This window comes from Ranitomeya imitator, chromosome 6, assembly GCF_032444005.1.
Source record: "Ranitomeya imitator isolate aRanImi1 chromosome 6, aRanImi1.pri, whole genome shotgun sequence".
NCBI lineage: Eukaryota > Metazoa > Chordata > Amphibia > Anura > Dendrobatidae > Ranitomeya > Ranitomeya imitator.
In genome coordinates this window covers 487,766,024-487,792,876 of record NC_091287.1, presented here as the reverse complement: position 1 = coordinate 487,792,876, position 26,853 = coordinate 487,766,024, and positions in this window count along the sequence as shown.

Below are 26,853 nucleotides of genomic sequence, written 5' to 3'. Positions count from 1 at the left end.
GAACCCCCAAGTGCTTCATAGAAGTTTATAATGCAGAGCCGTGAAAATAATAAATATGTTTTCTTTCCTCAAGAATAATTATTTAGCCCAGAATTTTTTATTTTCCCAAGGGTTACAGGAGAAATTGGACCCCAAAAGTTGTTGTCCAGTTTCTCCTGAGTACGCTGATACCCCATGAGTGGGGGTAAACCACTGTTTGGGCACACGTCGGGGCTCAGAAGGGAAGTAGTGACTTTTGAAATGCAGACTTTGATGGAATGGTCTACGGGTGTCACGTTGCGTTTGCAGAGCCCCTGATGTGCCTAAACAGTAGAAACCCCCCACAAGTGATCCCATTTTGGAAACTAGACCCCCAAAGGAACTTATCTAGATGTGTGGTGAGCACTTTGAACCCCCAAGTGCTTCATAGAAGTTTATAATGCAGAGCCGTGAAAATAATAAATACGTTTTCTTTCCTCAAAAATAATTATTTAGCCCAGAATGTTTTATTTTCCCAAGGGTTACAGAAGAAATTGGACCCCAAAAATTGTTGTCCAGTTTCTCCTGAGTACGCTGATACCCCATATGTGGGGGTAAACCACTGTTTGGGCACATGCCGAGGCTCGGAAGTGAAGTAGTGACGTTTTGAAATGCAGACTTTGATGGAATGCTCTGCGGGCGTCACGTTGCGTTTGCAGAGCCCCTGATGTGCCTAAACAGTAGAAACCCCCCACAAGTGATCCCATTTTGGAAACTAGACCCCGAAACGAACTTATCTAGATGTGTGGTGAGCACTTTGAACCCCCAAGTGCTTCATAGAAGTTTATAATGCAGAGCCGTGAAAATAATAAATACGTTTTCTTTCCTCAAGAATAATTATTTAGCCCAGAATTTTTTATTTTCCCAAGGGTTACAGGAGAAATTGGACCCCAAAAGTTGTTGTCCAGTTTCTCCTGAGTACGCTGATACCCCATGAGTGGGGGTAAACCACTGTTTGGGCACACGTCGGGGCTCAGAAGGGAAGTAGTGACTTTTGAAATGCAGACTTTGATGGAATGGTCTACGGGTGTCACGTTGCGTTTGCAGAGCCCCTGGTGTGCCTAAACAGTAGAAACCCCCACAAGTGACCCCATTTTAGAAACTAGACCCCCCAAGGAACTTATCTAGATATGTGGTGAGCACTTTGAACCCCCAAGTGCTTCACAGACGTTTACAACGCAGAGCCGTGAAAATAAAAAATCATTTTTCTTTCCTCAAAAATTATGTTTTAGCAAGCATTTTTTTTGATTCACAAGGGTAACAGGAGAAATTGGACCCCAGTAATTGTTGCGCAGTTTGTCCTGAGTACACTGATACCCCATATGTGGGGGTAAACCACTGTTTGGGCACATGTCAGGGTTCGGAAGTGAGGGAGCACCATTTGACTTTTTGAATACGAGATTGGCTGGAATCAATGGTGGCGCCATGTTGCGTTTGGAGACCCCTGATGTGCCTAAACAGTGGAAACCCCTCAATTCTACCTCCAACACTAACCCCAACACACCCCTAACCCTAATCCCAACTGTAGCCATAACCCTAATCACAACCCTAACCCCAACACACCCCTAACCACAACCCTAATTCCAACCCTAACCCTAAGGCTATGTGCCCACGTTGCGGATTCGTGTGAGATATTTCCGCACCATTTTTGAAAAATCGGCGGGTAAAAGGCACTGCGTTTTACCTGCGGATTTTCCGCGGATTTCCAGTGTTTTTTGTGCGGATTTCACCTGCGGATTCCTATTGAGGAACAGGTGTAAAACGCTGCGGAATCCGCACAAAGAATTGACATGCTGCGGAAAATACAACGCAGCGTTTCCGCGCGGTATTTTCCGCACCATGGGCACAGCGGATTTGGTTTTTCATATGTTTACATGGTACTGTAAACCTGATGGAACACTGCTGCGAATCCGCAGCCGCCAATCCGCACCGTGTGCACATAGCCTAATTCTAAAGGTATGTGCACACGCTGCGGAAAACGCTGCAGATCCGCAGCAGTTTCCCATGAGTTTACAGTTCAATGTAAACCTACGGGAAACAAAAATCGCTGTGCCCATGCTGCGGAAAAACTGCACGGAAACGCAGCGGTTTACATTCCGCAGCATGTCACTTCTTTGTGCGGATTCCGCAGCGGTTTTACAACTGCTCAAATAGAAAATCGCAGTTGTAAAACCGCAGTGAAATGCGCAGAAAAACCGCGGTAAATCCGCCATAAATCCGCAGCCATTTAGCACTGCGGATTTATCAAATCCGCAGCGGAAAAATCCGCAGAGGACCAGAATACGTGTGCACATACCGAAACCCTAACCCTACCCCTAACCCTACCCCTAACCCTACCCCTAACCCTAACCCTACCCCTAACCCTACCCCTAACCCTAGCCCTAACCCTACCCCTAACCCTACCCCTAACCCTAACCCTACCCCTAACCCTACCCCTAACCCTACCCCTACCCCTAACCCTACCCCTAACCCTACCCCTAACCCTAACCCTACCCCTAACCCTATTCTAACATTAGTGGAAAAAAAAAATTTCTTTATTTTTTTATTGTCCCTACCTATGGGGGTGACAAAGGGGGGGGGGGGGGTCATTTATTATTTTTTTTATTTTGATCACTGAGATATAATCTATCTCAGTGATTAAAATGCACTTTGGAACGAATCTGCCGGCCGGCAGATTCGGCGGGCGCACTGCGCATGCGCCCGCCATTTTGGAAGATGGCGGCGCCCAGGGAGAAGACGGACGGGACCCCGGCTGGATCGGTAAGTATGATGGGGTGGGGGGGGACCACGGGGAGGGGGATCGGAGCACGGGGGGGGGGAATCGGAGCGCGGGAGGGGTGGAACGGAGCACGGGGGGCGTGGAACGGAGCACGGGGGGGCTGGAACGGAGCACGGGGGGTGGAACAGAGCACCGGGGGGGGGGGGTGGATCGGAGTGCAGGGGGGGTGATTGGAGCACGGGGGGGTGATTGGAGCACGGGGGGAGCGGACAAGAGCACAGGGGGGAGCGGAGCACTGGACGGAGGGGAGCCGGAGCAGTGTACCGGCCAGATCGGGGGGCTGGGGGGGCAATCGGTGGGGTGGGGTGGGGGCACATTAGTATTTCCAGCCATGGCCGATGATATTTCAGCATCGGCCATGGCTGGATTGTAATATTTCACCCGTTATAATAGGTGAAATATTACAAATCGCTCTGATTGGCAGTTTCACTTTCAACAGCCAATCAGAGCGATCGTAGCCACGAGGGGGTGAAGCCACCCCCCCTGGGCTAAACTACCACTCCGCCTGTCCCTGCAGATCGGGTGAAATGGGAGTTAACCCTTTCACCGGATCTGCAGGGACGCGATCTTTCCATGACGCCACATAGGCGTCATGGGTCGGATTGGCACCGACTTTCATGACGCCTACGTGGCGTCATGGGTCGGGAAGGGGTTAAGGGAATGTGTCACATCCATTTTTTTAAATGACCATTAATACCACATACAATGGACAAATACCGTCACACCGTGGCCATACCACATATTACCACCACATAGTTACCAAATATTACCACAAACAAGAGACAAATTGTCACGGGTGTGCCAGGTGAGACAGACAGTCATTTTGGATCCGGCCATAGAAGGTCATCTCGCTTGGCTTTGCAAGCACCTTCTTGATTTTCACCTCTGTGTGGAGTGATATCCTTCTCCCTTTAGAACCACCTTCTGCTGCTTATTGACACACCCTTGCTAGATGTTTAAATACGCAGAGTCCCTTCAGCAATGCGCTGGTGTTAGCTTTATTTACCTCTATCTGGTTGGAAGTACTAGAAGTCGACTAGTCTCTTCTTGGAGTTCACTTGGAGAATTGTGGGTGTGAGCTCTCGTGTATCATCTCATGTTAAGTGTATTCCCTCGTTTGTTTTCCTGCTTTGTCTTTAGTTGCAGTGGGGGCTGACTAGCACACATCCCATCCCCTCCCAATCCAGGGTCTATCGCTAGGGGCAGTCAGAGATTAGGTTCCTGCTTGGCGATAGGTGTGGAACCTATTTAGGGACATTAGGACAGACAGGGTGTTGTCAGATCTGCCTGGGGGTCTCCACTCCCCCCTTTCCTAGTGTATGGGCTTCCCCAGCCTTTTCCTGTTGTTGAGACAAATACCACCAGACCATGGCCGGACCACATGTTACCACTATACAGTGACCGAATAATACCACATAGAAGGGACAAATACGGCCACAGCATGGCCGGACCACATATTACTGTATATAGTGTCAGGGTACAGATAATACAGTGATTACCATTGACATTATACACAGGAGCTCTGTATATAGAGTACAGGTAATACAGTGATCACCAGTGACATTATACACAGGAGCTATGTATATAGTGTCAGTGTACAAGTAATACAGTGATCACCAGGGACATTATACACAGGAGCTCTGTATATAGTGTAACTGCACAGGTAATACAGTGATCACCAGTGACATTATACACCGGACCTCTATATATTATACAGTGTATAGTGTCAGTGTACAGGTATCACACTGACTCACCGGTGATGTCTCTAGTTGAAGTCCTTCATCTTCATCCAGCCCAGATCACCATCACTTCTTCCAGCCTGCACTCGTCTCTGCAGAAAATGACACAGTTATCTAGAGCACATTCCACAACTTTTCCCCAATCTCTACACTACACCAAAGGAAGAAAAAAGCAGCTGTGTTGCCCTGCACAGTAACAGGACGTCTCCTCCCCCACACTGAAAGCAGTATCCTCAAAAATAATATCCTTTAATTAGCCCCTACAGTAATAATATCCCACATCCTGCTCCCAAGTGTCCTCCCATTCTGGACTCCACGTGTCCTCCCATTATTGAACCCACATACCCTCTCATCCTAGACCCCATGTGTCCTCCACTCCTGGACCCCATGTGTCCTCCCATTCTGCCTCATGTCTATTGATATTACCCCCATGTCTCTCCATACTGCACCCAAAGTCATCCATAGTAGTATAATGCACCCCATAGTCATCCATAATAGTATAATGCATCCCATAGTCATATATAGTAGTATAATTCACCCCCATAGTCATAAATAATAGTACAATGCAACCCCATAGTCATAAAGTATAATGCACCCCCATATTTATATATACTAGTTTAAATCACCCCATAGTGATATATATAGCAGTATAATGCACCCCATAGTAGTATAATGCACACCATAGTCATATATAGCAGTATAATGCACCCCCATAGTAGTATAATGTACCCCCATAATAGTATAATGCACTCCCATAGTTATATATACTAGTATAATGCACCCCCATAGTCATATAATAGTATAATGCACCGCCATGGTAGTATAATGTACCTCCATAGTCATATATAGTAGTATAATGCACCCCCATAGCAGTATATTGCACCCCATAGTAATATAATGCACCCCCATAGTCATATATAGTAGTATAATTCACCCCCATAGTAGTGTAATGCACCCTTATAGTAGCATCATACACCCCTATAGTAGTATAATGCACCCTGATAGTAGTATATTGTACCCCATAGTAATATAATGCACCCCCAAAGTCATATATAGTAGTATAATGTACCCCATAGAAGTATAATGCACCCCCATAGTAGTATAATGCACCACCCTAGTACTGTAATGCACCTCACAGTAGTATAATGCACCCCCATAGTAGTATAATGCACCCCCATAGTAGTATAATGCACCCCATAGTCATATAGAGTAGTATAATGCACCTCATAGTAGTATAATGCACCTCCATAGTCATATAGAGTAGTATAATGCACCTCATAGTAGTATAATGCACCCCCATAGTACTCTAATGCAGCCCCAAAGTCATATATAGTAGTATAATGCACTACATAGTAGTATAATGCACTTCATAGTAGTGTAATGCACCTCCATAGTAGTATAATGCATCCCCATAGTCATATATAGCAGTATAATGCACCCCCATAGCAGTATAATGCACCCCCGAGGGGGCCGAGACAAGTCTGTTGTGTTCAAGGAGGCCTGTAAGCTATAAGCTTCACGGTGACCATCAAGACTGGGCATTTTCTCTTCCACCCGACTATCATTCGCTCTGGATGGTTGATGATTTTTTTTTCAGTTACATACAGTGGGGAAAAAAGTATTTATTCAGCCACCAATTGTGCAAGTTGCCTGATTTGGCAAGATTTATTTAGCATCAATAGTAAAAACATCAATAGTAAAAACATATAATGTTAAAAATAATAATATAAAAAAAATCATTATATTCTCACCTTCCGGTGTCCGCACCAGCCTTTCCCGCTCCTCGCGCCGCTCCAGTCCCAAGAATGCATTGCGGCAATGACCTCAGATGACTGCTACATCATCACGGGCTATTGCCGCAAGGCATTACTGTGAACGGAGCGTCGCGAGGAGCATTGCTAAAGGCCTGGGCTGGATCCGGAGGCCACCGGAAGGTGAGTATATAACTATTTTTATTTTAATTCTTTTTTTAACAGGGATATGGTGCCCACATTGCTATATACTACGTGGGCTGTGTTATATACTATGTGGGCTATGTTATATACTGCGTGGGCTGTGTTATATACTGCGTGGGCTATGTTATATACTATGTCGCTGTGCTATATACTACGTGGGCTGTGCTATATGCTACGTGGCTGTGCAATATACTATGTGGCTGTGCAACATACTATGTGGCTGTGTTATATACTATGTGGGCTCTGTTATTTACTATATTGGGCTGTGCTATATACTATGTGGCTGTGTTATATACTACGTCGCTGTGCAATATACTACGTGGCTGTACTATATACTACGTGGCTGTATTATATAGTACGTGGGCTGTGCTTTATACTACGTGGGCTGTGCTATACACTATGTGGGCTGTGCTATATACTACGTGGCTGTGCAATACACTAAGTGGCTGTGCTATATACTACGTGGCTGTGCAATATACTATGTGGCTGTGCAATATACTATGTGGGCTGTGCTATATACTACGTGGCTGTGCTATAAACTATGTGGCCATGCAATATACCACGTGGCTGTGCAATATACTATGTGGCTGTGCTATATACTACGCAGCTGTGCTATATACTACGTGGCTGTGCTACTTACTACGTGGCTATGCTATATACTACGTGGCTGTGCAATATACTTTGTGGCTGTGCTATATACTATGTGGCTGTGTTATATACTACGTAGCTGTGCTATATACTACGTGGCTGTGCTATATACTACGTGGCTTTGCTATATACTATGTGGGCTGTGTTATATGCTGCGTGGGCTGTGAGACACTTTCGCCCAGGGCCCTCAAAAGCCTGGAGCTCGCCCTGGCTTCACTGATTGGTCGCGCCCGGCCGGCCGCAAGCAATCAGTGACAGACGCAGTCCGGACGCGAATTGGCACAGGATTTGAACCACGCTTCGCTAATTGGTCACACCCGGCCGGCCGAATCCTGTGTATTCATTGCATTATACTGAAATCTTCACAAATAAACTACATACAGATTCTAGAATACCCGATGCGCTAGAATCGGGCCACCATCTAATATATATATATATATATTTATACAGTATATATATATTATACTATTATACACAGTGGGGGGAAAAAGTATTTAGTCAGCCACCAATTGTGCAAGTTCTCCCACTTAAAAACATGAGAGAGGCCTGTAATTGACATCATAGGTAGACTACAAGTATGAGAGTCAAAATTGAAAAAACAAATCCAGAAAATCACCTTGTCTGATTTGGCAAGATTTATTTTGAAAATTATGGTGGAAAATAAGTATTTGGTCACCTAAAACATGCAAGATTTCTGGCTCTCACAGACCTGTAACAACTTCTTTAAGAGGCGCATCTGCCCTTCAATTGTTACCTGTAGTAATGGCACCTGTTTGAACTTGTTATCAGTATAAAAGATGTAATGAATGGAAACGGAGGCACAGATGGTGAAGTTCACATTCGCTTTTATTGTAATTAAACGTTGAACCTCTGGACCATGGTCCGGGGGGCTCCATAGGGGCTGTGACTAAGTGATCCCCAGACACCCGTGATAAGACCCCTCGAACAGGGTCAGAATGGGATACCTGGGGGACACGGGTGCTACCTCCAGTTAGACCCCGGACTCGTGGTAGCTGACCCAGCAGGACAGATGGACAAGCGGGGTTAGCAGGTGACGTAGACCTAACCGGTGGGTACCGGGGGTATGGGTAGAAGCTGGTTCCAGCGGTAACATAACATAGTAACATAGTAACATAGTTAGTAAGGCCGAAAAAAAGACATTTGTCCATCCAGTTCAGCCTATATTCCATCATAATAAATCCCCAGATCTACGTCCTTCTACAGAACCTAATAATTGTATGATACAATATTGTTCTGCTCCAGGAAGACATCCAGGCCTCTCTTGAACCCCTCGACTGAGTTCGCCATCACCACCTCCTCAGGCAAGCAATTCCAGATTCTCACTGCCCTAACAGTAAAGAATCCTCTTCTATGTTGGTGGAAAAACCTTCTCTCCTCCAGACGCAAAGAATGCCCCCTTGTGCCCGTCACCTTCCTTGGTATAAACAGATCCTCAGCGAGATATTTGTATTGTCCCCTTATATACTTATACATGGTTATTAGATCGCCCCTCAGTCGTCTTTTTTCTAGACTAAATAATCCTAATTTCGCTAATCTATCTGGGTATTGTAGTTCTCCCATCCCCTTTATTAATTTTGTTGCCCTCCTTTGTACTCTCTCTAGTTCCATTATATCCTTCCTGAGCACCGGTGCCCAAAACTGGACACAGTACTCCATGTGCGGTCTAACTAGGGATTTGTACAGAGGCAGTATAATGCTCTCATTATGTGTATCCACACCTCTTTTAATGCACCCCATGATCCTGTTTGCCTTGGCAGCTGCTGCCTGGCACTGGCTGCTCCAGGTAAGTTTATCATTAACTAGGATCCCCAAGTCCTTCTCCCTGTCAGATTTACCCAGTGGTTTCCCGTTCAGTGTGTAATAGTGATATTGATTCCTTCTTCCCATGTGTATAACCTTACATTTATCATTGTTAAACCTCATCTGCCACCTTTCAGCCCAAGTTTCCAACTTATCCAGATCCATCTGTAGCAGAATACTATCTTCTCTTGTATTAACTGCTTTACATAGTTTTGTATCATCTGCAAATATCGATATTTTACTGTGTAAACCTTCTACCAGATCATTAATGAATATGTTGAAGAGAACAGGTCCCAATACCGACCCCTGCGGTACCCCACTGGTCACAGCGACCCAGATAGAGACTATACCATTTATAACCACCCTCTGCTTTCTATCACTAAGCCAGTTACTAACCCATTTACACACATTTTCCCCCAGACCAAGCATTCTCATTTTGTGTACCAACCTCTTGTGCGGCACGGTATCAAACGCTTTGGAAAAATCGAGATATACCACGTCCAATGACTCACCGTGGTCCAGCCTATAGCTTATCTCTTCATAAAAACTGATTAGATTGGTTTGACAGGAGCGATTTCTCATAAACCTATGCTGATATGGAGTTAAACAGTTATTCTCATTGAGATAATCCAGAATAACATCCCTCAGAAACCCTTCAAATATTTTACCAACAATAGAGGTTAGACTTACTGGCCTATAATTTCCAGGTTCACTTTTAGAGCCCTTTTTGAATATTGGCACCACATTTGCTATGCGCCAGTCCTGCGGAACAGACCCCGTCGCTATAGAGTCCCTAAAAATAAGAAATAATGGTTTATCTATTACATTACTTAGTTCTCTTAGTGCTCGTGGGTGTATGCCATGCGGACCCGGAGATTTATCTATTTTAATCTTATTTAGCCGGTTTCGCACCTCTTCTTGGGTTAGATTGGTGACCCTCAATATAGGGTTTTCATTGTTTCTTGGGATTTCACCTAGCATTTCATTTTCCACCGTGAATACCGTGGAGAAGAAGGTGTTTAATATGTTAGCTTTTTCCTCGTCATCTACAACCATTCTTTCATCACTATTTTGTCCTGAGGTTCAGGTGAGTGAATGGCGGGACGAGACGGAACTGGAGTAAGCAGATTGGAGATCGTCCAGGAAAGCCAGGTAACGGGTAGCAGATAGTCTGTGGAGACAAACAGTGAAAGCGGAGCACTAACAGAGACTTCAGAAACAGAAGCACATGCTAGCAGGAGCTGGAAGTTAGCAAATGAGGATACTTGTTTCTCCGGCACCCTCCCTATGGTGGAGGGGCTAGAAATAGTAATCACTAACACGCCATTGGTCAGAAGCGCCTTTTGGAAAATGTGCGCTGTCTCTTTAAGAGACCGGGAGCGAGCGCACGCGCGACCTAAGCACACAGACCTAGGACCCACTACAAATGTAAACAAAACAAACAACAATATTCCATACCTTCCGACGATCAGTCTTGTCCCACGCTGTAAATCCATCTGAAAGGGTTAACTAATTTTACAAGCAGAAGCCTGCTAATGCAGCCGCCCCTGCCTGTAAAAACCCGGTGAATGGAATGTAGTTGAATGACCTGTAGTTACCTCGAGTTGCAGTGATGCGCCCTCAGCTAGATATCCTCATATGAACTCGAGCCTGGGAAAATATTCTGAAAAGTTTCCAGGCTCGAGTTCATATGAGGACATCCAGCAGAGGGCGAATCACCACAACTCGAGGTAACTACAGGTCATTCACCTACATTCCATTCATTCACCGGGTTTTTACAGGTAGGGGCGGCTGCATTAGCAGGCTTCTGCTTGTAAAATTAGCTAACCCTTTAAGATGGATTTACAGCGTTGGACGAGACTGATCGTCGGAAGGTATAGAATATTGTTGTTTGTTTTGTTTACATTTGTTTCAGGTGACAAGGGTCTTCAGGTGGATTACCAGTATAATAAAATATTACAACAACCTGTGTATTTATTTCATTAAAATACTTTGTAATAATGTGTGTGTGTTTTTTTAACCATTTCATACTATTGGAATAATAATGGATAGGTGTCATAAGTGACGCCTCTCCATTATTAATCTGGGTTAATGTCACCTTACAATAGCAAGGTGACATTAACCCTTCATTGCCCCATGTCCCACCGCTTCACGGGAATGTGAAGAGAGTGGCAAAGTGCCAGAATAGGCGCATCTTCCAGATGTGCCTTTTCTGGGATGGCTGGGGGCAGATGTTTTTAGCCAGGGGGGGCCAATAACCATGGACCCTCTCCAGGCTATTAATATCTGCCCTCAGTCACTGGCTTTACCATTCTGGCGGAGAAAATTGCGTGGGAGCCCATGCCAATTTTTCCCGCAATTTAGCCCTTTAATTTAATAGCTAGAGCACCCAAATTTTGCACATACACACTACTAACATTAGTAGTGTGGAATATGCACAAAAAAATGGCTATGAGATGGTTTACTGTATGTAAACCATGTCTCATATCATGTCGGGTGTGAGAAGGAGATAGGAAAAGCCGGCAATTGAATTACCGGCTTTTCTCCTATCTAGCCCTGTATGAAATATTAATATATATACATATATGTGTCTCACTGACATATATATATATATATATACAGTTAGGGCCAGAAATATTTGGACAGTGACACAAGTTTTGTTATTTTAGCTGTTTACAAAAACATGTTCAGAAATACAATTATATATATAATATGGGCTGAAAGTGCACACTCCCAGCTGCAATATGATAGTTTCCACATCCAAATCGGAGAAAGGGTTTAGGAATCATAGCTCTGTAATGCATAGCGTCCTCTTTTTCAAGGGACCAAAAGTAATTGGACAATGGACTCTAAGGGCTGCAATTAACTCTGAAGGCGTCTCCCTCGTTAACCTGTAATCAATGAAGTAGTTAAAAGGTCAGGGGTGGATTCCAGGTGTGTGGTTTTGCATTTGGAAGCTGTTGCTGTGAGCAGACAACATGCGGTCAAAGGAACTCTCAATTGAGGTGAAGCAGAACATCCTGAGGCTGAAAAAAAAGAAAAAATCCATCAGAGAGATAGCAGACATGCTTGGAGTAGCAAAATCAACAGTTGGGTACATTCTGAGAAAAAAGGAATTGACTGGTGAGCTTGGGAACTCAAAAAGGCCTGGGCGTCCACGGATGACAACAGTGGTGGATGATCGCCGCATACTTAATTTGGTGAAGAAGAACCCGTTCACAACATCAACTGAAGTCCAGAACACTCTCAGTGAAGTAGGTGTATCTGTCTCTAAGTCAACAGTAAAGAGAAGACTCCATGACAGTAAATACAAAGGGTTCACATCTAGATGCAAACCATTCATCAATACCAAAAATAGACAGGCCAGAGTTAAATTTGCAGAAAAACACCTCAAGAAGCCAGCTCAGTTCTGGAAAAGTATTCTATGGACAGATGAGACAAAGATCAACCTGTACCAGAATGATGGGAAGAAAAAAGTTTGGAGAAGAAAGGGAACGGCACATGATCCAAGGCACACCACATCCTCTGTAAAACATGGTGGAGGCAACGTGATGGCATGGGCATGCATGGCTTTCAATGGCACTGGGTCACTTGTGTTTATTGATGACATAAGAGCAGACAAGAGTAGCCGGATGAATTCTGAAGTGTACCGGGATATACTTTCAGCCCAGATTCAGCCAAATGCTGCAAAGTTGATTGGACGGCGCTTCATAGTACAGATGGACAATGACCCCAAGCATACAGCCAAAGCTACCCAGGAGTTCATGAGTGCCAAAAAGTGGAACATTCTGCAATGGCCAAGTCAATCTCCAGATCTAAACCCAATTGAGTATGTATTTCACTTGCTCAAATCCAGACTTAAGACGGAAAGACCCACAAACAAGCAAGACCTGAAGGCTGCGGCTGTAAAGGCCTGGCAAAGCATTAAGAAGGAGGAAACCCAGCGTTTGGTGATGTCCATGGGTTCCAGACTTAAGGCAGTGATTGCCTCCAAAGGATTTGCAACAAAATATTGAAAATAAAAATATTTTGTTTGGGTTATGTTTATTTGTCCAATTACTTTTGACCTCCTAAAATGTGGAGTGTTTGTAAAGAAATGTGTACAATTCCTACATTTTCTATCAGATATTTTTGTTCAACCCTTCAAATTAAACGTTACAATCTGCACTTGAATTCTGTTGTAGAGGTTTCATTTCAAATCCAATGTGGTGGCATGCAGAGCCCAACTCGCGAAAATTGTGTCACTGTCCAAATATTTCTGGCCCTAACTGTATATATATATATATATATATATATGTACTAGCTATTGAACCCGTTCTACGCCCGGGTGGCGAGCATTTATATTGGTATATGGTCTCCATCCTGGTATGTGCTGCTCCATCCTGCGTCCCCATCCTGTCATGAGCTGCTCCATCCTGCGTCCCCATCCTGTCATGCGCTGCTCCATCCTGTGTCCCCATCCTGTCATGTGCTGCTCCATCCTGCGCCTCCATTCTGTCATGTGCTGCTCCCATCCTGCGTCCCCATCCTGTCATGCGCTGCTCCATCCTGCATCCCCATCCTGTCATGCGCTGCTCCCATCCTGCGTCCCCATCCTGTCATGTGCTGCTCCATCCTGCACCTCCATTCTGTCATGTGCTGCTCTCATCCTGCTTCCCCATCCTGTCATGCGCTGCTCCATCCTGCGTCCCCATCCTGTCATGCGCTACTCCCATCCTGCGTCCCCATCCTGTCATGCGCTGCACCCATCCTGCGACCCCATCCTTATGTGCTGCTCCATCCTGCGTCCCCATCCTATCATGTGCTGCTCCATCCTGCGTCCCCATCCTGTCATGTGCTGCTCCATCCTGCGTCCCCATCCTGTCATGCGCTGCTCCCATCCTGCGTCCCCATCCTGTCATGTGCTGCTCCCATCCTGCGTCCCCATCCTGTCATGCGCTGCTCCCATCCTGCGTCCCCATCCTGTCATGTGCTGCTCCCATCCTGCGTCCCCATCCTGTCATGCGCTGCTCCCATCCTGCGTCCCCATCCTGTCATGCGCTGCTCCCATCCTGCGTCCCCATCCTGTCATGCGCTGCTCCCATCCTGCGTCCCCATCCTGTCATGCGCTGCTCCCATCCTGCGTCCCCATCCTGTCATGCGCTGCTCCCATCCTGCGTCCCCATCCTGTCATGCGCTGCTCCCATCCTGCGTCCCCATCCTGTCATGCGCTGCACCCATCCTGCGACCCCATCCTTATGTGCTGCTCCATCCTGCGTCCCCATCCTATCATGTGCTGCTCCATCCTGCGTCCCCATCCTGTCATGTGCTGCTCCATCCTGCGTCCCCATCCTGTCATGCGCTGCTCCCATCCTGCGTCCCCATCCTGTCATGTGCTGCTCCCATCCTGCGTCCCCATCCTGTCATGCGCTGCTCCCATCCTGCGTCCCCATCCTGTCATGTGCTGCTCCCATCCTGCGTCCCCATCCTGTCATGCGCTGCTCCCATCCTGCGTCCCCATCCTGTCATGCGCTGCACCCATCCTGCGACCCCATCCTTATGTGCTGCTCCATCCTGCGTCCCCATCCTATCATGTGCTGCTCCATCCTGCGTCCCCATCCTGTCATGTGCTGCTCCATCCTGCGTCCCCATCCTGCCATGTGCTGCTGCATCTTGCGTCCCCATCCTGTCATGTGCTGCTCCATCCTGCGTCCCCATCCTGTTATGTGCTGCTCCATCCTGCGTCCCCATCCTTATGTGCTGCTCCATCCTGCGTCCCCATCCTTATGTGCTGCTCCATCCTGCGTCCCCATCCTGTCATGTGCTGCTCCATCCTGCGTCCCCATCCTTATGTGCTGCTCCATCCTGCGTCCCCATCCTTATGTGCTGCTCCATCCTGCGTCCCCATCCTGTCATGTGCTGCTCCATCCTGCATCCCCATCCTTATGTGCTGCTCCATCCTGCGTCCCCATCCTTATGTGCTGCTCCATCCTGCGTCCCCATCCTGTCATGTGCTGCTCCATCCTGCGTCCCCATCCTGTTATGTGCTGCTCCATCCTGCGTCCCCATCCTGTTATGTGCTGCTCCATCCTGCGTCCCCATCCTTATGTGCTGCTCCATCCTGCGTCCCCATCCTTATGTGCTGCTCCATCCTGCGTCCCCATCCTTATGTGCTGCTCCATCCTGCGTCCCCATCCTTATGTGCTGCTCCATCCTGCGTCCCCATCCTTATGTGCTGCTCCATCCTGCGTCCCCATCCTTATGTGCTGCTCCATCCTGCGTCCCCATCCTTATGTGCTGCTCCATCCTGCGTCCCCATCCTTATGTGCTGCTCCATCCTGCGTCCCCATCCTTATTGCTGCTCCATCCTGCGTCCCCATCCTTATGTGCTGCTCCATCCTGCGTCCCCATTCTGTCATGTGCTGCTCCATCCTGCGTCCCCATCCTGTTATGTGCTGCTCCCATCCTGCGTCCCCATCCTTATGTGCTGCTCCATCCTGCGTCCCCATCCTTATGTGCTGCTCCATCCTGCGTCCCCTGTCATGATCCCAATGGCAGGGGATCACAAAAGGACAAGCACAAAAAACAAAACAAGCTCTAGGGTGATGGAAACTGAGCTGACCGCGATCCTGAACCTAAACACACAACTAGCTGTAGCCGGGGAACGTGCCTACGATGATCCTAGACGTCTCGCTCCAGCCGAAGGACTAACTTCCCTTATTAGAAGAAACACAGACCTCTCTTGCCTCCAGAGAACACCCCACAGAAATAGCAGCCCCCCACATGTAATGACGGTGAAATGAGAGGAAAGCACATACGTAGTTATGAAAACAGATTCAGCAAAATGAGGCCCGCTAAAGCTAGATAGCAGAGGATACAAAAGTGAACTGCGCGGTCAGCGAAAAACCCTACAAAAAACCATCCTGAAATTACTTGAACTCATGTGCCAACTCATGGAACATGAGGAGTAATATCAGCCCACTAGAGCAACCAGCAAAAAGGAATCACATATCTGCAAGCTGGACTAAGACAAAAATTAAGCAAAACGAGGAACAGGAAAATCAAAAACTTAGCTTGTCCTGAAGATTTACAGAAGCGGGAAGCAGAGGTAACAAGACACACTGATTACATTGATAGCCGGCGAGGAAATGACAAGAAAGCCAGGTTAAATAGGAAACTCCCATATCCTGATAGAACAGGTGGACACCAGAGACCGCAGAAAACACAAGTCACCCAGTACCATCAGTAACCACCAGAGGGAGCCCAAAAACAGAATCCACAACAGTACCCCCCCTTGAGGAGGGGTCACCGAACCCTCACGAGAACCACCAGGGCGACCAGGATGAGCCCTATGAAATGCACGAACCAAATCAGCAGCATGAACATCAGAGGCAACCACCCAAGAATTATCCTCCTGACCATAACCCTTCCACTTGACCAAATATTGGAGTTTCCGTCTGGAAACACGAGAATCCAAGATCTTCTCCACAACATACTCCAATTCTCCCTCCACCAGCACCGGAGCAGGAGGTTCAAGCGAAGGAACAACAGGTACCTCATACCTCCGCAACAACGACCGATGGAACACATTATGAATAGCAAACGATGCCGGGAGATCCAAACGAAATGACACAGGGTTAAGAATTTCCAAGATCCTATAGGGATCGATGAACCGAGGCTTGAACTTAGGAGAAGAGACCTTCATAGGAACAAAACGAGAAGACAACCACACCAAGTCCCCAACACGAAGTCGAGGACCCACGCGGCGACGGCGATTAGCAAACTGCTGAGCCCTCTCCTGGGACAACTTCAAATTGTCCACCACATGACTCCAAATCTGATGCAACCTATCCACCACCATGTCCACTCCAGGACAATCAGAAGGCTCCACCTGACCAGAGGAAAAACGAGGATGAAACCCCGAATTACAAAAGAAAGGAGAAACCAAGGTAGCAGAACTAGCCCGATTATTAAGGGCAAATTCGGCAAGCGGCAAAAAGGTAACCCAGTCATCCTGATCAGCAGAGACAAAACACCTCAAATAAGTTTCCAAGGTCTGATTAGTTCGTTCCGTCTGGCCATTCGTCTGAGGATGGAATGCAGACGAAAAGGACAAATCAATGCCCATCTTAGCACAGAACGTACGCCAAAATCTAGACACAAACTGGGATCCCCTGTCAGAAACGATGTTCTCCGGAATCCCATGCAAACGAACCACGTTCTGAAAAAAAAGAGGGACCAACTCAGAGGAGGAAGGTAACTTAGGCAAGGGTACCAGATGAACCATCTTAGAAAAGCGGTCACACACAACCCAGATGACGGACATTTTTTGAGAGACAGGGAGATCCGAAATAAAGTCCATGGAAATGTGCGTCCAAGGCCTCTTCGGGATAGGCAAAGGTGACAACAATCCACTGGCCCGAGAACAGCAAGGCTTAGCCCGAGCGCAAACTTCACAAGACTGCACAAAAGAACGCACATCCCTCGACAAGGAAGGCCACCAAAAAGACCTGGCCACCAAGTCTCTAGTACCAAATATTCCAGGATGACCTGCCAACGCAGAAGAATGGACCTCGGAGATGACTCTACTGGTCCAATTATCCGGAACAAACAGTCTTTCAGGCGGACAACGATCAGGTTTATCCGCCTGAAACTCCTGCAAAGCACGTCGCAAGTCTGGGGAGACAGCCGACAAAATCACCCCATCCCTAAGGATACCAGTGGGCTCAGAATTTCCAGGGGAGTCAGGCACAAAACTCCTAGAAAGAGCATCCGCCTTCACATTCTTTGAACCTGGCAGGTATGAAACCACAAAATCGAAACGGGAGAAAAACAGTGACCAACGAGCCTGTCTAGGATTCAGACGCTTGGCAGACTCAAGGTAAATCAGATTTTTGTGATCAGTCAAGACCACCACACGATGTCTAGCACCCTCAAGCCAATGACGCCACTCCTCAAATGCCCACTTCATGGCCAAAAGCTCCCGATTACCAACATCATAATTCCGCTCAGTGGGCGAAAACTTTCTAGAAAAGAATGCACATGGCTTCATCACTGAGCAATTGGAGCTTCTCTGCGACAAAACCGCCCCCGCTCCAATCTCGGAAGCATCAACCTCAACCTGAAAAGGAAGCGAAACATCTGGCTGACGCAACACAGGAGCAGAAGAAAACCGGCGCTAAAGTTCCTCAAAGGCCTCCACAGCCGCAGGAGACCAATCAGCAACATCAGCACCCTTCTTAGTCAAATCCGTCAAAGGCTTAACAACACTAGAAAAATTAGTTATGAAACGACGATAAAAATTAGCAAAGCCCAAGAACTTCTGCAGACTCTTAAGAGATGTAGGCTGCGTCCAGTCACAAATAGCCTGAACCTTGACGGGATCCATCTCAATAGTAGAAGGGGAAAAAATATACCCCAAAAAAGAGATCTTCTGGACTCCAAAGAGACACTTTGAACCTTTTACAAACAAAGAATTGGCCCGCAGGACCTGAAACACCTTCCTGACCTGCTGAACATGGGACTCCCAGTCATCAGAAAAAACCAAAACATCATCCAAATACACAATCATAAATTTATCCAGATATTCACGGAAAATATCGTGCATAAAGGACTGGAAGACAGAAGGAGCATTAGAAAGTGCAAAAGGCATCACCAAATACTCAAAATGGCCCTCAGGCGTATTAAATGCGGTTTTCCACTCATCACCCTGCTTTATCCGCACAAGATTATACGCACCCCGAAGATAAATCTTAGTGAACCATTTAGCCCCCTTAATGCGAGCGAACAAATCAGTCAACAATGGCAAAGGATACTGATATTTGACTGTAATCTTATTCAAAAGACGGTAATCTATACAAGGCCTCAAGGAACCATCTTTTTTGGCCACGAAAAAAAAACCTGCTCCCAAAGGGGACGAAGATGGACGAATATGTCCCTTTTCCAAGGACTCCTTAACTGTTATGGCTGGCAATCAGGCAACACAGCGTGCAGTAATCAGCGCACATACAGAGATCTGGCAATAACCAAAAACAATAGGACGAGCTCTGAGACGTGGAATCTCTGTAGACTGCAGTACCTGATCTATCCTCACACAACTATAAGCAGCAGTGGATTGCGCCTATCACTACCTATGCAACTCGGCACTGCCTGAGGAGCTGACTAGCCTGAAGATAGAAATACAAGCCTGACTTACCTCAGAGAAATACCCCAAAGGAATAGGCAGCCCCCCACATATAATGACTGTTAGCAAGATGAAAAGACAAACGTAGGAATGAAATAGATTCAGCAAAGTGAGGCCCGATATTCTAGACAGAGCGAGGATAGCAAAGAGAACTATGCAGTCTACAAAAAACCCTAAAACGAAAACCACGCAAAGGGGCAAAAAGACCCACCGTGCCGAACTAACAGCACGGCGGTGCACCCCTTTGCTTCTCAGAGCTTCCAGCAAAAGTTAATAGCAAGCTGGACAGAAAAAACAGAAAACAAACTAGAAGCACTTATCTAGCAGAGCAGCAGGCCCAAGGAAAGATGCAGTAGCTCAGATCCAACACTGGAACATTGACAAGGAGCAAGGAAGACAGACTCAGGTGGAGCTAAATAGCAAGGCAGCCAACGAGCTCACCAAAACACCTGAGGGAGGAAGCCCAGAGACTGCAATACCACTTGTGACCACAGAAGTGAATTCAGCCACAGAATTCACAACAGTACCCCCCCCTTGAGGAGGGGTCACCGATCCCTCACCAGAACCCCCAGGCCGACCAGGATGAGCCACATGAAAGGCACGAACAAGATCTGGGGCATGGACATCAGAGGCAAAAACCCAGGAATTATCTTCCTGAGCATAACCCTTCCATTTGACCAGATACTGGAGTTTCCGTCTAGAGACACGAGAATCCAAAATCTTCTCCACAATATACTCCAATTCCCCCTCCACCAAAACAGGGGCAGGAGGCTCCACAGATGGAACCATAGGTGCCACGTATCTCCTCAACAACGACCTATGGAATACATTATGTATGGAAAAGGAGTCTGGGAGGATCAGACGAAAAGACACCGGATTGAGAATCTCAGAAATCCTATACGGACCAATAAAACGAGGTTTAAATTTAGGAGAGGAAACCTTCATAGGAATATGACGAGAAGATAACCAAACCAGATCCCCAACACGAAGTCGGGGTCCCACACGGCGTCTGCGATTAGCGAAAAGCTGAGCCTTCTCCTGGGACAAGGTCAAATTGTCCACTACCTGAGTCCAGATCTGCTGCAACCTGTCCACCACAGAATCCACACCAGGACAGTCCGAAGACTCAACCTGTCCTGAAGAGAAACGAGGATGGAACCCAGAATTGCAGAAAAATGGAGAGACCAAGGTAGCCGAGCTGGCCCGATTATTAAGGGCGAACTCAGCCAACGGCAAAAATGACACCCAATCATCCTGGTCAGCGGAAACAAAACATCTCAGATATGTTTCCAAGGTCTGATTGGTTCGTTCGGTCTGGCCATTAGTCTGAGGATGGAAGGCCGAGGAGAAAGATAGGTCAATGCCCATCCTACCACAAAAGGCTCGCCAGAACCTCGAGACAAACTGGGAACCTCTGTCAGAAACAATATTCTCAGGAATGCCATGTAAACGAACCACATGCTGGAAGAACAAAGGCACCAAATCAGAGGAGGAAGGCAATTTAACCAAGGGCACCAGATGGACCATTTTAGAAAAGCGATCACAGACCACCCAAATGACCGACATTTTTTGAGAAACGGGAAGGTCAGAAATGAAATCCATCGAAATATGTGTCCAAGGCCTCTTCGGGACCGGCAAGGGCAAAAGCAACCCACTGGCACGTGAACAGCAGGGCTTAGCCCTAGCACAAATTCCACAGGACTGCACAAAAGCACGCACATCCCGCGACAGAGATGGCCACCAGAAGGATCTAGCAACCAACTCCCTGGTACCAAAGATTCCTGGATGACCGGCCAGCACCGAACAATGAAGTTCAGAGATAACTTTACTAGTCCACCTATCAGGGACGAACAGTTTCTCGGCCGGACAACGATCAGGTTTATTAGCCTGAAATTTCTGCAACACTCTCCGCAAATCAGGGGAGATGGCAGACACAATGACTCCTTCCTTGAGGATACTCGCCGGCTCAGATAACCCCTGAGAGTCGGGCACAAAACTCCTAGACAGAGCATCCGCCTTCACATTTTTAGAGCCCGGAAGGTATGAAATCACAAAATCAAAACGAGCAAAAAATAACGACCAACGGGCCTGTCTAGGATTCAAGCGCTTGGCAGACTCAAGATAAGTAAGGTTCTTATGATCAGTCAAAACCACCACGCGATGCTTAGCACCCTCAAGCCAATGACGCCACTCCTCGAATGCCCACTTCATGGCCAGCAACTCTCGGTTGCCCACATCATAATTACGCTCAGCAGCAGAAAATTTCCTGGAAAAGAAAGCACATGGTTTGAACACTGAGCAACCAGAACCTCTCTGTGACAAAACCGCCCCTGCACCAATCTCAGAAGCATCAACCTCGACCTGGAACGGAAGAGAAACATCAGGTTGACACAACACAGGGGCACAGCAAAAACGACGCTTCAACTCCTGAAAAGCTTCCACGGCAGCAGAAGACCAATTAACCAAATCAGCACCCTTCTTGGTCAAATCGGTCAATGGTCTGGCAATGCTAGAAAAATTACAGATGAAGCGACGATAAAAATTAGCAAAGCCCAGGAATTTCTGCAGACTTTTTAGAGATGTCGGCTGAGTCCAATCCTGGATAGCCTGAACCTTAACCGGATCCATCTCGATAGTAGAAGGGGAAAAGATGAACCCCAAAAATGAAACTTTCTGCACACCGAAGAGACACTTTGATCCCTTCACGAACAAGGAATTAGCACGCAGTACCTGGAAAACCATTCTGACTTGCTTCACATGAGACTCCCAATCATCCGAGAAGATCAAAATGTCATCCAAGTAAACAATCAAGAATTTATCCAGATACTCACGGAAAATGTCATGCATAAAAGACTGAAAAACAGATGGAGCATTGGCAAGTCCGAACGGCATCACCAGATACTCAAAATGACCCTCGGGCGTATTAAATGCCGTTTTCCATTCATCTCCCTGCCTGATTCTCACCAGATTATACGCACCATGAAGATCAATCTTAGTAAACCAACTAGCCCCCTTAATCCGAGCAAACAAGTCAGAAATCAATGGCAAGGGATACTGAAACTTAACAGTGATCTTATTAAGAAGGCGGTAATCAATACACGGTCTTAGCGAACCATCCTTCTTGGCTACAAAAAAGAACCCTGCTCCCAATGGTGACGACGATGGGCGAATATGTCCCTTCTCCAGGGACTCCTTCACATAACTGCGCATAGCGGTGTGTTCAGGTACGGACAAATTAAATAAACGACCCTTAGGGAATTTACTACCAGGAATCAAATCGATAGCACAATCACAATTCCTATGCGGAGGTAGGGCATCAGACTTGGACTCATCAAATACATCATGAAAGTCCGACAAGAACTCTGGGATGTCAGAAGGAATGGATGACGAAATAGACAAAAATGGAACATCACCATGTACTCCCTGACAACCCCAGCTGGTTACCGACATAGAGTTCCAATCCAATACTGGATTATGGGTTTGTAGCCATGGCAACCCCAACACGACCACATCATGCAAATTATGCAGTACCAGAAAGCGAATAACTTCCTGATGTGCAGGAGCAATGCACATGGTCAGCTGGGCCCAGTACTGAGGCTTATTCTTGGCCAAAGGTGTAGCATCAATTCCTCTCAACGGAATAGGACACCGCAAAGGCTCCAAGAAAAATCCACAACGTTTAGCATAATCCAAATCCATCAGATTCAGGGCAGCGCCTGAATCCACAAACGCCATGACAGAATACGATGACAAAGAGCATATCAAGGTAATGGACAGAAGGAATTTGGACTGTACAGTACCAATGACGGCAGAGCTATCGAACCGCTTAGTGCGCTTAGGACAATTAGAAATAGCATGAGTAGAATCACCACAATAGAAACACAGTCTGTTCAGACGTCTGTGTTCTTGCCGTTCTACTTTAGTCATAGTCCTGTCGCACTGCATAGGCTCAGGTTTACTCTCAGACAATACCGCCAGATGGTGCACAGATTTACGCTCGCGCAAGCGACGACCGATCTGATTGGCCAAGGACATAGACTCATTCAAACCAGCAGGCATAGGAAATCCCACCATTACATCCTTAAGAGGTTCAGAGAGACCCTTTCTGAACAAAGCCGCTAGTGCAGATTCATTCCACAGAGTGAGTACTGACCACTTCCTAAATTTCTGACAATATACTTCTACATCATCCTGACCCTGGCATAAAGCCAGCAGATTTTTCTCAGCCTGATCCACTGAATTAGGCTCATCGTAAAGCAATCCCAGCGCCTGGAAAAATGCATCAACATTACTCAATGCAGAATCTCCTGGTGCAAGAGAAAACGCCCAGTCCTGTGGGTCGCCGCGCAAAAAAGAAATAATAATCAAAACCTGTTGAATAGGATTACCAGAAGAATGAGGTTTCAAGGCCAAAAATAGCTTACAATTATTTCTGAAGCTCAGGAACTTAGTTCTGTCACCAAAAAACAAATCAGGAATCGGAATTCTTGGTTCTAGCATCGATTTCTGATCAATAGTATCTTGAATCTTTTGTACATTTACAACGAGATTATCCATTGAGGAGCACAGAGCCTGAATATCCATGTCCACAGCTGTGTCCTGAAGCACTCTAATGTCTAGGGGAAAAAAAAGACTGAAGACAGAGCTAAGAAAAAAAAATGCTGTCAGGATTTCTTTTTTCCCTCTATTGGGAATCATTGGTGTGGCTCCTTGTACTGTTATGGCTGGCAATCAGGCAACACAGCGTGCAGTAATCAGCGCACATACAGAGATCTGGCAATAACCAAAAACAATAGGACGAGCTCTGAGACGTGGAATCTCTGTAGACTGCAGTACCTGATCTATCCTCACACAACTATAAGCAGCAGTGGATTGCGCCTATCACTACCTATGCAACTCGGCACTGCCTGAGGAGCTGACTAGCCTGAAGATAGAAATACAAGCCTGACTTACCTCAGAGAAATACCCCAAAGGAATAGGCAGCCCCCCACATATAATGACTGTTAGCAAGATGAAAAGACAAACGTAGGAATGAAATAGATTCAGCAAAGTGAGGCCCGATATTCTAGACAGAGCAAGGATAGCAAAGAGAACTATGCAGTCTACAAAAAACCCTAAAACGAAAACCACGCAAAGGGGCAAAAAGACCCACCGTGCCGAACTAACAGCACGGCGGTGCACCCCTTTGCTTCTCAGAGCTTCCAGCAAAAGTTAATAGCAAGCTGGACAGAAAAAACAGAAAACAAACTAGAAGCACTTATCTAGCAGAGCAGCAGGCCCAAGGAAAGATGCAGTAGCTCAGATCCAACACTGGAACATTGACAAGGAGCAAGGAAGACAGACTCAGGTGGAGCTAAATAGCAAGGCAGCCAACGAGCTCACCAAAACACCTGAGGGAGGAAGCCCAGAGACTGCAATACCACTTGTGACCACAGAAGTGAATTCAGCCACAGAATTCACAACATTAACATAATCCCGCATAGCAGTATGCTCTGGCACTGACAGATTGAACAAACGTCCTTTAGGAAATTTACTGCCAGGAATCAAATCTATAGCACAATCGCAATCCCTGTGAGAAGGAAGCGAATTGAGCTTAGACTCCTCAAAAACATCCCGATAATCAGACAAAAATACAGGAACCTCAGAAGGAGTAGATGAAGCGATAGAAATCGGAGGTGCATCATCATGAACCCCCTGACATCCCCAGCTTAACACAGACATCGTTTTCCAGTCCAAGACTGGGTTATGAGTTTGTAACCATGGCAGACCAAGCACTAAGACATCATGTAAATTATACAGTACCAGGAAGCGAATCACCTCCTGATGAACGGGAGTCATACGCATGGTCACTTGTGTCCAGTACTGAGGTTTGTTCATAGCCAAAGGTGTAGAGTCAATTCCTTTCAAAGGAATAGGGACTTCCAGAGGCTCCAGACTAAACCCACAGCGGTTGGCAAATGACCAATCCATAAGACTCATGGCAGCGCCTGAATCCACATAGGCATCGACGGAAATGGCTGATAATGAACAAATCAGAGTCACAGACAGAATGAACTTAGACTGTAAAGTACTAATGGCAACAGACTTATCAACCTTTTTTGTGCGTTTAGAGCATGCTGATATAACATGAGCTGAATCACCACAATAAAAACACAACCCATTTTTCCGCCTATAGTTTTGCCGTTCACTTCTGGACTGAATTCTATCACATTGCATTGTCTCAGGTGCCTGTTCAGAAGACACCGCCAAATGGTGCACAGGTTTGCGCTCCCGTAAACGCCGGTCAATCTGAATAGCCATAGTCATAGACTCATTCAGACCTGTCGGCGCAGGGAACCCCACCATAACATCTTTAATGGCCTCAGAAAGGCCATCTCTGAATCTTGCAGCCAGGGCGCACTCATTCCACTGAGTAAGCACCGACCATTTCCGAAATTTCTGACAATATATTTCTGCTTCATCTTGCCCCTGAGAGAGAGCCAATAAAGCTTTTTCAGCCTGAATCTCTAGGTTAGGTTCCTCATAGAGCAAACCCAATGCCAGAAAAAACGCATCCACATTGAGCAACGCAGGATCCCCTGGTGCCAATGCAAATGCCCAATTCTGAGGGTCACCCCGCAGGAAAGATATAACAATTTTGACTTGCTGAGCAGGGTCTCCAGAGGAGCGAGATTTCAAAGAAAGAAACAACTTGCAATTGTTCCTAAAATTCAGAAAACTAGATCTATCTCCAGAAAAAAACTCTGGGATAGGAATTCTAGGTCCAGACATAGGAGCATGTACAACAAAATCTTGTATATTTTGAACCTTAGCAGCAAGATTATTCAGGCTGGAAGCCAAACTCTGGACGTCCATGATAAACAGCTGAGGTCAGAGCCATTCAAGGATTAAGAGGAGGTAAGACGCAGCCAGGCTGCAATTAATGCTAGGCAGCAAACTCTGAGGGGGAAAAAAAAAAAAAAAAAAACTTCCTCAGACTACTTTTCCTCCTACTTCAGCCAATACGATACACTTTTGGGCCGGCTATACTGTCATGATCCCAATGGCAGGGGATCACAAAAGGACAAGCACAAAAAACAAAACAAGCTCTAGGGTGATGGAAACTGAGCTGACCGCGATCCTGAACCTAAACACACAACTAGCTGTAGCCGGGGAACGTGCCTACGATGATCCTAGACGTCTCGCTCCAGCTGAAGGACTAACTTCCCTTATTAGAAGAAACACAGACATCCCTTGCCTCCAGAGAACACCCCACAGAAATAGCAGCCCCCCACATGTAATGACGGTGAAATGAGAGGAAAGCACATACGTAGTTATGAAAACAGATTCAGCTAGATAGCAGAGGATACAAAAGTGAACTGCGCGGTCAGCGAAAAACCCTACAAAAAACCATCCTGAAATTACTTGAACTCATGTGCCAACTCATGGAACATGAGGAGTAATATCAGCCCACTAGAGCAACCAGCAAAAAGGAATCACATATCTGCAAGCTGGACTAAGACAAAAATTAAGCAAAACGAGGAACAGGAAAATCAAAAACTTAGCTTGTCCTGAAGATTTACAGAAGCGGGAAGCAGAGGTAACAAGACACACTGATTACATTGATAGCCGGCGAGGAAATGACAAGAAAGCCAGGTTAAATAGGAAACTCCCATATCCTGATAGAACAGGTGGACACCAGAGACCGCAGAAAACACAAGTCATCCAGTACCATCAGTAACCACCAGAGGG